This window comes from Ranitomeya variabilis, chromosome 5 (assembly GCF_051348905.1).
Source record: "Ranitomeya variabilis isolate aRanVar5 chromosome 5, aRanVar5.hap1, whole genome shotgun sequence".
Classification (NCBI taxonomy): Eukaryota; Metazoa; Chordata; class Amphibia; order Anura; family Dendrobatidae; genus Ranitomeya; species Ranitomeya variabilis.
This window is the reverse complement of record NC_135236.1, coordinates 477,712,229-477,725,040: the sequence shown is the minus strand read 5'-3', so window position 1 is coordinate 477,725,040 and position 12,812 is coordinate 477,712,229.

The window sequence follows — 12,812 nt, the reverse complement described above, 5'->3', positions numbered from 1 at the left end:
CTGGCAGGAGAAGACAGAAGAGGACCCAGGGACCCCGGGTGAGTATGATAGGGTCCCCGAATCCCCCTATTTCTCTGTCCTCTGATGTGCGATCACATCAGAGGACAGAGAAATAACTGATCGCTTTTTTTTTTTTTTTTTTTTTGCGGTCGCCGGTAAACTGTTAATTACCGGCGATCGCAAAGCAGGGGTCGGTGCAAATCGACCCCGATCATGTTCTTTGGGGGTCTCGGCTACCCCCGGCAGCCGGGACCCCAAAGAACATCCGGGTGCCGGGCGGCGGGCGCACTGCGCGTGCGCCCGCCATTTTTTCCCGGAAAAAAGATGGCGGCGCCCATGAGGAGACACGAGGAGCACCGGGGGAGGTAGGTAAGTATTGGGGGGCTATTGGGGGCCATCGGGGACCACATTTCTCTGTCCTCCGATGTGCGATCACATCGGAGGACAGAGAAATTAAACGGCAAATCGCGTTTTTTTTTTTTTTGTTGCGACCGCCGGTAAACGGTTAATTACCAGCGATCGCAACTCGGGGGTCGGTAAAAACCCCCCGAATCATGTTCTCTGGGGTCTCGGCTACCCTCGGCAACCGAGACCCCAGAGAAAATCCGACTCTGGGGGGCGCTATTCACTTTTTCCACAGCGCCGTTAATTAACGGCGCTGTGGTTTAAGTACCCTTAGCGGCCGCCGTTAAAAGGCGTATCGGCGGTCGTTAAGGGGTTAATGTCGGCCGCTGCGGTTCGCGATGACCATGAATCCCAGCCCCGCGGTGTCTTAACATTGTTAAAACACTGCGGGGCTGGGATTCATGGCCTGGCGCAGCACATATGTTCGCCTCTCGCACTCGGGTCCTTACACCCGCTGCAGACTGTGCGGCGTCAGCTGATCCCTTATCGCATACCACGGCCATGAAGCCGCACAGTCTGAAGAAGGCAGAAGGAGATGAGGGACAGGCGAACTGATGCACTGCTCATGCCCATCAATCACACCCTCGCAGTCCCAAGAAATAAGACACCGAGGGGCGTTGTGTGGGTCAGGGCGGCCGCAGAGGCGCAGGCAGCCAAACAATGATGCCAGAAGACGGGCAGCGCTACCAAGGGGGTTGCAGCGTGTCATTACAAAGGAAAGTCACACCCCCGGGACGGTTAAATGGTCACACAGAGGACACATTTCAGACGTGTTTTCAGTTCCACATGTGCGAGGAGAATACGTTTATGAGCCACCTTGCACACATGCAGCATTACCGCTGTACAAGGTGGCCTTAAAAACGTACAAACGCCTGGGGGAGGGGGGACAGGTTCCCTTCAATTTCAGTTCTTGTGTCTGCGTGGCTTTTGCAGGACACGATGCCGGCTGCACAGCAGGGGAACAGCTGGCGGTGCTGAACCCCACTGACACATTGGCTGGTGTTTTTCTCTGTGCAGCTAGCAGTACCGGGCCCCAACTGGCGGTGTTAGAGCCCGGGGTCAGCAGGAGGAGGAGATGGAGCAGAGTGTAGGCCGAAGCCTGCACTGGCGGCAGCTTTGGGTCTGTTGTGCCTGCGTGGCTGTTGCAGGACACGTTGCCGGCTGCACAGCAGGGGAACAGCTGGCGGTGCTGAACCCCACTGACACATTGGCTGGTGTTTAGCTCTGTGCAGCTAGCAGTTCCGGGCCCCAACTGGCGGTGTTGGAGCCCGGGCTCTGCAGGGGGAGCAGAGTGTAGGCCGAAGCCTACTTGAACCAATTTCAAAGGTAACCTTTAACCCCCCCTCAGGGGTTACAAAGTAGAAGAGCCACAGCTTATGCAGCAGTAGTGCTGCACAAGTCAAAGGTTGCTCTTTTAATTTTGCTCCTTGCACACGCTGAATGAAACACGTATAACATTTAGCCCTTTATACAGTCAAACTGTGTTGGAGGCGCGAGTTCCCTTTGTAATGAGACGCAGCATAGATGTCAAGAATCCCACCTTGGTGCTGGGTGCAGCCTCCTGAGCGTTGTTATTTGCTGTACAGGAGTCTGCGCTGTCGTGTTATCCCCTGGCCTAGCGCTGTTAGCGCTGCCCATCTTCTGACCTCATTTAATGTCGGCCGCTGCGGTTCGCGATGACCATGAATCCCAGCCCCGCGGTGTCTTAACATTGTTAAAACACTGCGGGGCTGGGATTCATGGCCTGGCGCAGCACATATGTTCGCCTCTCGCACTCGGGTCCTTACACCCGCTGCAGACTGTGCGGCGTCAGCTGATCCCTTATCGCATGCCACGGCCATGAAGCCGCACAGTCTGAAGAAGGCGGAAGGAGATGAGGGACAGGCGAACTGATGCACTGCTCATGCCCATCAATCACACCCTCGCAGTCCCAAGAAATAAGACACCGAGGGGCGTTGTGTGGGTCAGGGCGGCCGCAGAGGCGCAGGCAGCCAAACAATGATGCCAGAAGATGGGCAGCGCTACCAAGGGGGTTGCAGCGTGTCATTACAAAGGAAAGTCACACCCCCGGGACGGTTAGATGGTCACACAGAGGACACATTTCAGACGTGTTTTCAGTTCCACATGTGCGAGGAGAATACGTTTATGAGCCACCTTGCACACATGCAGCATTACCGCTGTACAAGGTGGCCTTAAAAACGTACAAACGCCTGGGGGAGGGGGGACAGGTTCCCTTCAATTTCAGTTCTTGTGTCTGCGTGGCTTTTGCAGGACACGATGCCGGCTGCACAGCAGGGGAACAGCTGGCAGTGCTGAACCCCACTGACACATTGGCTGGTGTTTTTCTCTGTGCAGCTAGCAGTACCGGGCCCCAACTGGCGGTGTTAGAGCCCGGGGTCAGCAGGAGGAGGAGATGGAGCAGAGTGTAGGCCGAAGCCTGCACTGGCGGCAGCTTTGGGTCTGTTGTGCCTGCGTGGCTGTTGCAGGACACGTTGCCGGCTGCACAGCAGGGGAACAGCTGGCGGTGCTGAACCCCACTGACACATTGGCTGGTGTTTGGCTCTGTGCAGCTAGCACATCTGGGCCCCAACTGGTGGTGTTAGAGCCCAGGGTCAGCAGGAGGAGGAGAGGGAGCAGAGTGTAGGCCGAAGCCTGCACTGGAGCAAGTTGAAAGGGAAACTTTAACCCCCCCCCAGGCGTTTGTAGCTGAAAGAGCCATCGTGTACAGCACTAATGCTGGAAAAGGTAAACTTAGCTCTTTTAATTATGGTCCTTGCACATGCTGAACCTAACACTTATAAAAAGTGTCCCCTCCTACCGTGATACCGTCCGATAGGTGGAACTTTCCTTTGTGATGTGACGCAGCACAGCCGTCATTCTTGCCCCCTTGGCGCCGTGCGCCGCCTCCTCAGCGTTGTTTGAATCAGTCCCGGAGCCTGCGCTGTTAGGTTAGCCCTTGGCCATGCACACATTTTGCGCTGCCCGTCTTCTGACATCATTTGGTGTCAGGCTGGCTGCGCCTGTGCGGCCACGCTGGCAGAGAGCAGGCCTCGTACTGTCTTCTGATTAAATCCCACTGGGGGCCTGAGATCCATGGACATGCGCAGTGCATATCTGAACCTCCACCTCTCACTCATCTCCCTACGGCTTCTTCTGACTGTGCGGTGTCACGGCCGTGGCATGCTGTTAGGGACCAGCTGACACCGCACAGTTTGAATAAGCCGTAGGGAGATGAGTGAGAGGTGGAGGTTCAGATATGCACTGCGCATGTCCATGGATCTCAGGCCCCCAGTGGGATTTAATCAGAAGACAGTACGAGGCGGGCTCTCTGCCAGCGCAGCCGCACAGGCGCAGCCAGCCTGACACCAAATGATGTCAGAAGACAGGCAGCGCAAAATGTGTGCATGGCCAAGGGCTAACCTAACAGCGCAGGCTCCGGGACTGATTCAAACAACGCTGAGGAGGCGGCGCACGGCGCCAAGGGGGTAAGAATGACGGCTGTGCTGCGTCACATCACAAAGGAAAGTTCCACCAACCGGACGGTATCACGGTAGGAGGGGACACTTTTCATAAGTGTTAGGATCAGCATGTGCAAGGAGCACCACGAAAAGAGGCACTTTTTCCCTTTGCATCATTACTGCTGCACAAGGTGGCTCCTTCAGTAACAAACGCCTGGGGGGGGGCAGGTTCCCTTAAATTTAACTTGTTGTGCCTGCGTGGCGGTCGCAGTACACGTTGCCGGCTGCATAGCAGGGGAACAGCTGGCGGTGCTGAACCCCACTAACACATTGGCGAGGTGTTTTGCTCTGTGCGGACAGCACTTCTGGACGGCAACTAGCGTTGTTGGAGCCCAGGGACAGGTGGAGGAGGAGGAGGTGGAGGAGGTAGGAGGGATTGCCACACACACAGCTGGGGAACAGCTGACGTTACTGAACCCCAATAACAGAGGAGGGACTGTTGACTGTGCGTACAGCACTTCTGGACGGCAACTGGCGGTGTTGGAGCCCAGGGACAGGTGGAGGAGGAGGAGGTAGGAGGAGGTAGGAGGGATTGCCACACACACAGCTGGGGAACAGCTGACGTTACTGAACCCCAATAACAGAGGAGGGACTGTTGACTGTGCGTACAGCACTTCTGGACGGCAACTGGCGGTGTTGGAGCCCAGGGACAGGTGGAGGAGGAGGAGGTAGGAGGAGGTAGGAGGGATTGCCACACACACAGCTGGGGAACAGCTGACGTTACTGAACCCCAATAACAGAGGAGGGACTGTTGACTGTGCGTACAGCACTTCTGGACGGCAACTGGCGGTGTTGGAGCCCAGGGACAGGAGGGGGAGGTGGAGGAGGTAGGAGGGATTGCCACACACACAGCTGGGGAACAGCTGACGTTACTGAACCCCAATAACAGAGGAGGGACTGTTGGGACTGTGCGGACAGCACTTCTGGACGGCAACTGGCGGTGTTGGAGCCCAGGGACAGGTGGAGGAGGAGGAGGTGGAGGAGATAGGAGGGATTGCCACACACACAGCTGGGGAACAGCTGACGTTACTGAACCCCAATAACAGAGGAGGGACTGTTGGGACTGTGCGGACAGCACTTCTGGACGGCAACTGGCGGTGTTGGAGCCCAGGGACAGGTGGAGGAGGAGGAGGTGGAGGAGGTAGGAGGGATTGCCACACACACAGCTGGGGAACAGCTGACGTTACTGAACCCCAATAACAGAGGAGGGACTGTTGGGACTGTGCGGACAGCACTTCTGGATGGCAACTGGCGGTGTTGGAGCCCAGGGACAGGAGGGGGAGGTGGAGGAGGTAGGAGGGATTGCCACACACACAGCTGGGGAACAGCTGACGTTACTGAACCCCAATAACAGAGGAGGGACTGTTGGGACTGTGCGGACAGCACTTCTGGACGGCAACTGGCGGTGTTGGAGCCCAGGGACAGGTGGAGGAGGAGGAGGTGGAGGAGGTATTGCCACACACACAGCTGGGGAACAGCTGACGTTACTGAACCCCAATAACAGAGGAGCGACTGTTGGGACTGTGCGGACAGCACTTCTGGACGGCAACTGGCGGTGTTGGAGCCCAGGGACAGGAGGGGGAGGTGGAGGAGGTAGGAGGGATTGCCACACACACAGCTGGGGTACAGCTGACGTTACTGAACCCCAATAACAGAGGAGGGACTGTTGGGACTGTGCGGACAGCACTTCTGGACGGCAACTGGCGGTGTTGGAGCCCAGGGACAGGTGGAGGAGGAGGAGGTAGGAGGAGGTAGGAGGGATTGCCACACACACAGCTGGGGAACAGCTGACATTACTGAACCCCAATAACAGAGGAGGGACTGTTGACTGTGCGTACAGCACTTCTGGATGGCAACTGGCGGTGTTGGAGCCCAGGGACAGGAGGGGGAGGTGGAGAAGGTAGGAGGGATTGCCACACACACAGCTGGGGAACAGCTGACGTTACTGAACCCCAATAACAGAGGAGGGACTGTTGGGACTGTGCGGACAGCAATTCTGGACGGCAACTGGCGGTGTTGGAGCCCAGGGACAGGTGGAGGAGGAGGAGGTGGAGGAGGTAGGAGGGATTGCCACACACACAGCTGGGGAACAGCTGACGTTACTGAACCCCAATAACAGAGGAGCGACTGTTGGGACTGTGCGGACAGCACTTCTGGACGGCAACTGGCGGTGTTGGAGCCCAGGGACAGGAGGGGGAGGTGGAGGAGGTAGGAGGGATTGCCACACACACAGCTGGGGAACAGCTGACGTTACTGAACCCCAATAACAGAGGAGGGACTGTTGGGACTGTGCGGACAGGACTTCTGGACGGCAACTGGCGGTGTTGGAGCCCAGGGACAGGTGGAGGAGGTGGAGGTAGGAGGAGGTAGGAGGGATTGCCACATACACAGCTGGGGAACAGCTGACGTTACTGAACCCCAATAACAGAGGAGGGACTGTTGACTGTGCGTACAGCACTTCTGGACGGCAACTGGCGGTGTTGGAGCCCAGGGACAGGAGGGGGAGGTGGAGGAGGTAGGAGGGATTGCCACACACACAGCTGGGGAACAGCTGACGTTACTGAACCCCAATAACAGAGGAGGGACTGTTGGGACTGTGCGGACAGCACTTCTGGACGGCAACTGGCGGTGTTGGAGCCCAGGGACAGGTGGAGGAGGAGGAGGTGGAGGAGGTAGGAGGGATTGCCACACACACAGCTGGGGAACAGCTGACGTTACTGAACCCCAATAACAGAGGAGGGACTGTTGACTGTGCGTACAGCACTTCTGGACGGCAACTGGCGGTGTTGGAGCCCAGGGACAGGAGGGGGAGGAGGAGGTAGGAGGGATTGCCACACACACAGCTGGGGAACAGCTGACGTTACTGAACCCCAATAACAGAGGAGGGACTGTTGACTGTGCGTACAGCACTTCTGGACGGCAACTGGCGGTGTTGGAGCCCAGGGACAGGAGGGGGAGGTGGAGGAGGTAGGAGGGATTGCCACACACACAGCTGGGGAACAGCTGACGTTACTGAACCCCAATAACAGAGGAGGGACTGTTGGGACTGTGCGGACAGCACTTCTGGACGGCAACTGGCGGTGTTGGAGCCCAGGGACAGGTGGAGGAGGAGGAGGTGGAGGAGGTAGGAGGGATTGCCACACACACAGCTGGGGAACAGCTGACGTTACTGAACCCCAATAACAGAGGAGCGACTGTTGGGACTGTGCGGACAGCACTTCTGGACGGCAACTGGCGGTGTTGGAGCCCAGGGACAGGTGGAAAAGCAGAGGAACACAATGTAGGCCGAAGCCTGAGAAAGTCGAATGGGAACCTTTAACCCCCCCCAAGGCGTTTGTAGCTGAAAGAGCCAGCTTGTGCAGCACAAAAGATGCAAAAGGAAAAGGTGGCTCTTTTCATCACGCTCCTTGCAAACACAGAACTAAACACTTATAAAATGTGTCCCCTGAAACCGTGAAACCGTCCCGGAGGTGGAACTTTCCTTCGTAATATGACGCAGCACAGCCGTCATTCCTACCCCCCCGGCGCCGTGCCCCGGCTCCTCAGCGTTGTTTGATTCCGTCCCGGAGCCTGCGCTGTTAAGTTATCCCTTGGCCAGGCACACTTAGCGCTGCCCATCTTCTGACATCATTTGGTGTCAGGCTGGCTGCGCCTGTGCGGCCGCGCTGGACGAGAGCCCGCCTCGCAGTGTCTTCTGATTTTATCCCACTGGGGGCCTGGGATCCATGGCCATGCGCAGTGCATATCCTCGCCTCTCACTCCCCTCCCTACGGCTTCTTAAGACTGTGCGGTGTCACGACCGTGGCATGCTATTAGGGACCAGCTGACACCGAACAGTCTGAAGAAGCCATAGGGAGATGAGTGAGAGGTGGAGGTTCAGATATGCAATGCGCATGTCCATGGATCCCAGGCCCCCAGTGGGATTAAATCAGAAGACACTGCGAGGCGGGCTCTCGGCCAGCGCGGCCGCACAGGCGCAGCCATCCTGACACCAAATGATGCCAGAAGATGGGCAGCGCTAAGTGTGCCTGGCCACGGGATAACATAACAGCGCAGGCTCTGGGACGGAATCAAACAACGCTGAGGAGCCGGGGCGCAGCGCCGGGGGGGTAGGAATGACGGCTGTGCTGCGTCATATTACGAAGGAAAGTCCCACCTCCGGGACGGTTTTACGGTATCAGTGGACACATTTTATAAGTGTTAAGTTCTGCGTGTGCAAGGAGCTAATCCAAAATAGCTACCTTTTCCTTGTGCAGCATTACTGCTGCACAAGGTGGCTCTTTCAGTAACAAACGCCTTGGGGGGGGGGACAGATTCCCTTACATTTCAGTTGTTGTGTCAGCGTGGCGGTCACGTGACACATTGCCGGCTACACAGCTGGGGATCAGCTGACGTTACTGAAACCCAATAACACTGGGTCGTATGTTTTGACTGTGCAGACGGCACTTCTGAGCCTCAACTGGCGGTGTTGGAGCCCAGGAATTTAAGTTCAGGTGGTAGAAAGATGAACACAACAGGAGACCTGGATAACGTATACAGTGACCTAATTATTTAATCAGGAGGAGGAGTGGCAAATACCTGCGAGATCCAAGCCTTGTTCATTTTCAGGAAAGTAAGCCGGTCAACGTTATCGGAGGATAGTCGCATGCGACGGTCAGTTAGTACACCACCTGCAGCACTAAAGACACGTTCCGATAATACACTGGCCGCAGGGCAAGACAGCACCTCCAATGCATACTGGCTTAGCTCTGGCCATGTATCCAGCTTTGAGACCCAAAACTTGAAAGGGGAAGAGCCGTCTGGGAGTACAGCAAGAGGGCAAGACATGTAGTCTGTCACCATCTGACGGAACCGTTGCCTCCTGCTGACTGGAGCCGTCTGTGATGGTGTAGACTTTTGTGGGGGGCACAGAAAACTGTGCCACAGTTGGGCCATACTGGTCTTGCCTTGGGCAGAGGCACTGCTTCTGCTCCCTCTTTGTGCAGAGCCTCCACCACTGCCTGGACGCACTGAGCTGCTTTGGAATGCACTAGCAGCACTTCTCTCAGTTGGAATGGAGAAGATGATGGAATTGACCAGTGTGTCTTGGTACTCCCGCATTTTTCGCTCCCGGTTCAACGGTGTGATGAGGCTTTCTACGTTGTCCCGGTAGCGAGGATCGAGGAGGGTGAACACCCAATAATCAGACATGTTGAGAATGTGGGCGATGCGGCGGTCGTTTCTCAGGCACTGCAGCATGTAATCCACCATGTGCTGCAGACTGCCAACTGCCCAAGAAACGCTGTCCCCTGCTGGAGGCGTGGTCTCTGCCCGCTCGTCATCACCCCACCCTCGCTGTACACACTGAGTACTGGACAATTCGGTAACTCCCTCCTCTGGACGGATGTCTTCCTCCTCCATTGACTCCTCCTCATCCTCCTCACAAACTGTCCCCTGCCTACGCGTTTGTGAGGAACCACGTGGCGCTGACTGTCCAGAAGATGATGGAAATGGTGAATCCTCATCCTCCACCTCTTCCACAACATCATCCCTTAGCGCTTGCAGTGATTTTTCAAGCAGGCAGATAAGGGGGACAGTCATGCTGACTAGTGCATCATCTGCACTCGCCATCCGCGTGGAATAATCAAAGGGACGCAAAACCTGGCAGACGTCATTCATAGTGGCCCACTCTGTGGTTGTGAAGTCTGTACGGCGCTGACTGCGACTTCTTTGCGCCTGAAGCAGCTGGTACTCCATTACAGCTTGCTGCTGCTCACACAACCGCTCCAACATATGTAACGTGGAATTCCACCTGGTAGGTAGGTCACATATGATGCGATGTTCCGGCAGGCGGTGTCGGTGCTGCAGAGCCGCAATGCGCGCTTTTGCCGTGCTGGAACGCCGCAAGTGAGCACACTCTAGGCGGACCTTGTGCAGCAGTGCATCAAGATCCGGATAGTCCCTCAAAAAGCTCTGCACGACCAAATTGAGCACATGTGCCAGACATGGGATGTGAGTGAGGTTGCCGAGGCCCAGAGCTGCCACCAGATTTCGGCCATTATCACACACTACCATGCCTGGCTGGAGATTCGCTGGCACAAACCACACATCGCTCTCCTGCTTGATGGCATTCCAGAGCTCCTGCGCTGTGTGGCTACGATTCCCCAAAAAAATTAATTTCAACACGGCCTGTTGACGTTTGGCCACGGCTGTGCTCATGTCGGTCGTAACAGGTACACGTTCATCACGGGTCCATGTGGAGGTGGACTGTGACGGCTCCTGCAGCGATGATTCTGAGGAACTGGTGTAAGAGGAGGAGTCAATGCGTACAGAATGGATTCCTGCAATCCTTGGAGTGGGCAGGACACGTCCTGCGCCACTCGCACGGTCTGTACCCGGCTCAACGACATTAACCCAATGGGCAGTGAGGGAAAGGTATCGCCCCTGTCCATGTTGACTGGTCCACGCATCGGTGGTGAGGTGGACCTTGCTACTGACGGCGTTCAGTAGCGCGTGTTTTATGTGTCCCTCCACATGCTTGTGCAGGGCAGGGACGGCTTGCCTGCTGAAGTAAAAGCGGCTGGGCACATTGTACTGTGGGACTGCCAATGACATCAAGTCACGGAAGCTGTCAGTCTCCACCAGCCTGAATGACAGCATTTCCAGTGAAAGAAGTTTGGCAATGCCTGCAGTCAGAGCCTGTGCTCGTGGGTGGTTTGACGAGAAAGGCCGCCTTTTCTCCCATGCCTGTACTACCGATGGCTGTAGAGTGGGCTGGGAGTTTGTGGATGACTGGGAAAGTGGTGCTGCGGGTGGAATTACAGCGGGTCTCTGGACAACAGGGCCAGAGGTTCTTCCACGGCGATCCTGGGAGGAAGCTGAACCAGCTGCGTGTGAGCTAGAGGAAGAGGCAACACGAGCTGAAGAGGTGGTAGCTGCCGCTGTTGGTTGGCCTAGCTCTTCAGTGTGTTTTTCTAACTCCGCCGGGTGCCTGTTGCGCACATGTTTCCACATGTTGGAGGTATTGAGGTTGCTGACATTTTTCCCTCTTTTGACTTTTTGATGACACACCTTGCATCTGACATAGCAAATGTCATCTGCAACTGTGTCAAAAAAGGACCAGGCACTACAAGTCTTGGGAGCGCCCTTTTTGGCTTTTGGAAGAGACATGCTCCTAACGGGTGCCAAAGCGGAGGCTGCAGGATCCGCAGTCTTCCCCCTCCCTCTCCCTCTTTGGGCCGTACGGGGAATCTCTTCCTCAGAGCTGCTCCCACCACCTTCCTGTCCCTCACGCCAAGATGGGTCAAGGACCTCATCATCTACACTACCCTCTGCCCCCAACTGCTCCTCCTGGGTAGTCTCAGCAGCAGAGCACGCACCAGTAAGTGGCACCTGAGTGTCATCATCAGCTGATGCGGCCTGCGATGTGGTGACCGGAGCCACTGGCCCACCCGCCTCTTCAGAGGAAGAGAGAAAAAGCTGTTGGGCATCACTGCACCCTGCCTCTTCTTCCATTTCTCCAATGCTGCTTGGCTGGCCCCCTGTTTCCAAGCCAAGAGATTCAGAGAACAGAAGTAGAGACGGCTCCTGTCCTGGGCTCTCTGTCTGCCTGGGCAATTTGGCAGGTGGTGAAGAGACAGATGGCTGCTCTCCAGTGCTCTGTGTCTGAGAGGATGTGGCACTAATTGAAGTTGATGCATTAGCTGCCATCCATCCGACAACGGCTTCAATTTGTTCTTCACGCAGCAGCGGTGTACGGCGCTCTGACACAAAGCTGCGCATGAACGACTGTTGCCTGGTGAATGTGGGTGCTGATGAGTCACCGGTGCCCGCAGCAGGCACAGAATCCCCACGTCCCCTCCCTGCTCCGCGCCCACGCCCACGCCCACGTGCCTTACTCACTGCCTTCTTCATCTTGGTTGACTGATAAAGATAAGCAGAAAAGTACTAACGGCTTTGTGTGCTTATTCCTGAGCAACTCCTCCTAACAGGTATAAGAAACACTAATTTTCTAAAGTGTGGACTAGACTTTAATATGAGCTAATGTGGCCTACACAAATGTAAAGTGGTGTAACTGGTGTGTTTGGTGAACTTTATTATTTATTTATTTTTTGGGGGCTGAACTGACAACGGATAGAGCTGCAGTCACACGGAGACCGTGCAGACAGACGTAAACGGCGCTGCAAGGCCCAAAAACCCTCCTCTACGTTATCCTATGTAGTGTTTTTCCACAAGTTAGCTGGAGACGGGTGGAAAGACACTAATAGGAATTTTTTGAAAAAATGTGCAGCAGCCTGCACTACTTAAAACAAAATGAAAATTGATTTGGCGGTATGACGCAGTGAACAACCCTGAGCTGGAGACAACCAGGCTACGGCTGCTCACAGACTACAGGGCGAGCTGCAGTCACACGGAGACCGTGCAGACAGCCGTAAACGGCGCTGCAAGGCCCAAAAACCCTCCTCTACGTTATCCTATGTAGTGTTTTTCCACAAATTAGCTGGAGACGGGTGGAAAGACACTAATAGGAATTTTTTGAAAAAATGTGCAGCAGCCTGCACTACTTAAAACAAAATGAAAATTGATTTGGCGGTATGACGCAGTGAACAACCCTGAGCAGGAGACAACCAGGCTACGGCTGCTCACAGACTACAGGGCGAGCTGCAGTCACACGGAGACCATGCAGACAGCCGTAAACGGCGCTGCAAGGCCCAAAAACCCTCCTCTACGTTATCCTATGTAGTGTTTTTCCACAAATTAGCTGGAGACGGGTGGAAAGACACTAATAGGATTTTTTTGAATAAATTAGCAGCAGACTACACTACTTGAAAAAAAAGAACAGTATGAGGCAATGAACCACCCTCCCTGAACTGAATACAACCAGCTATGGATGGCCTATGTGGCTGCACT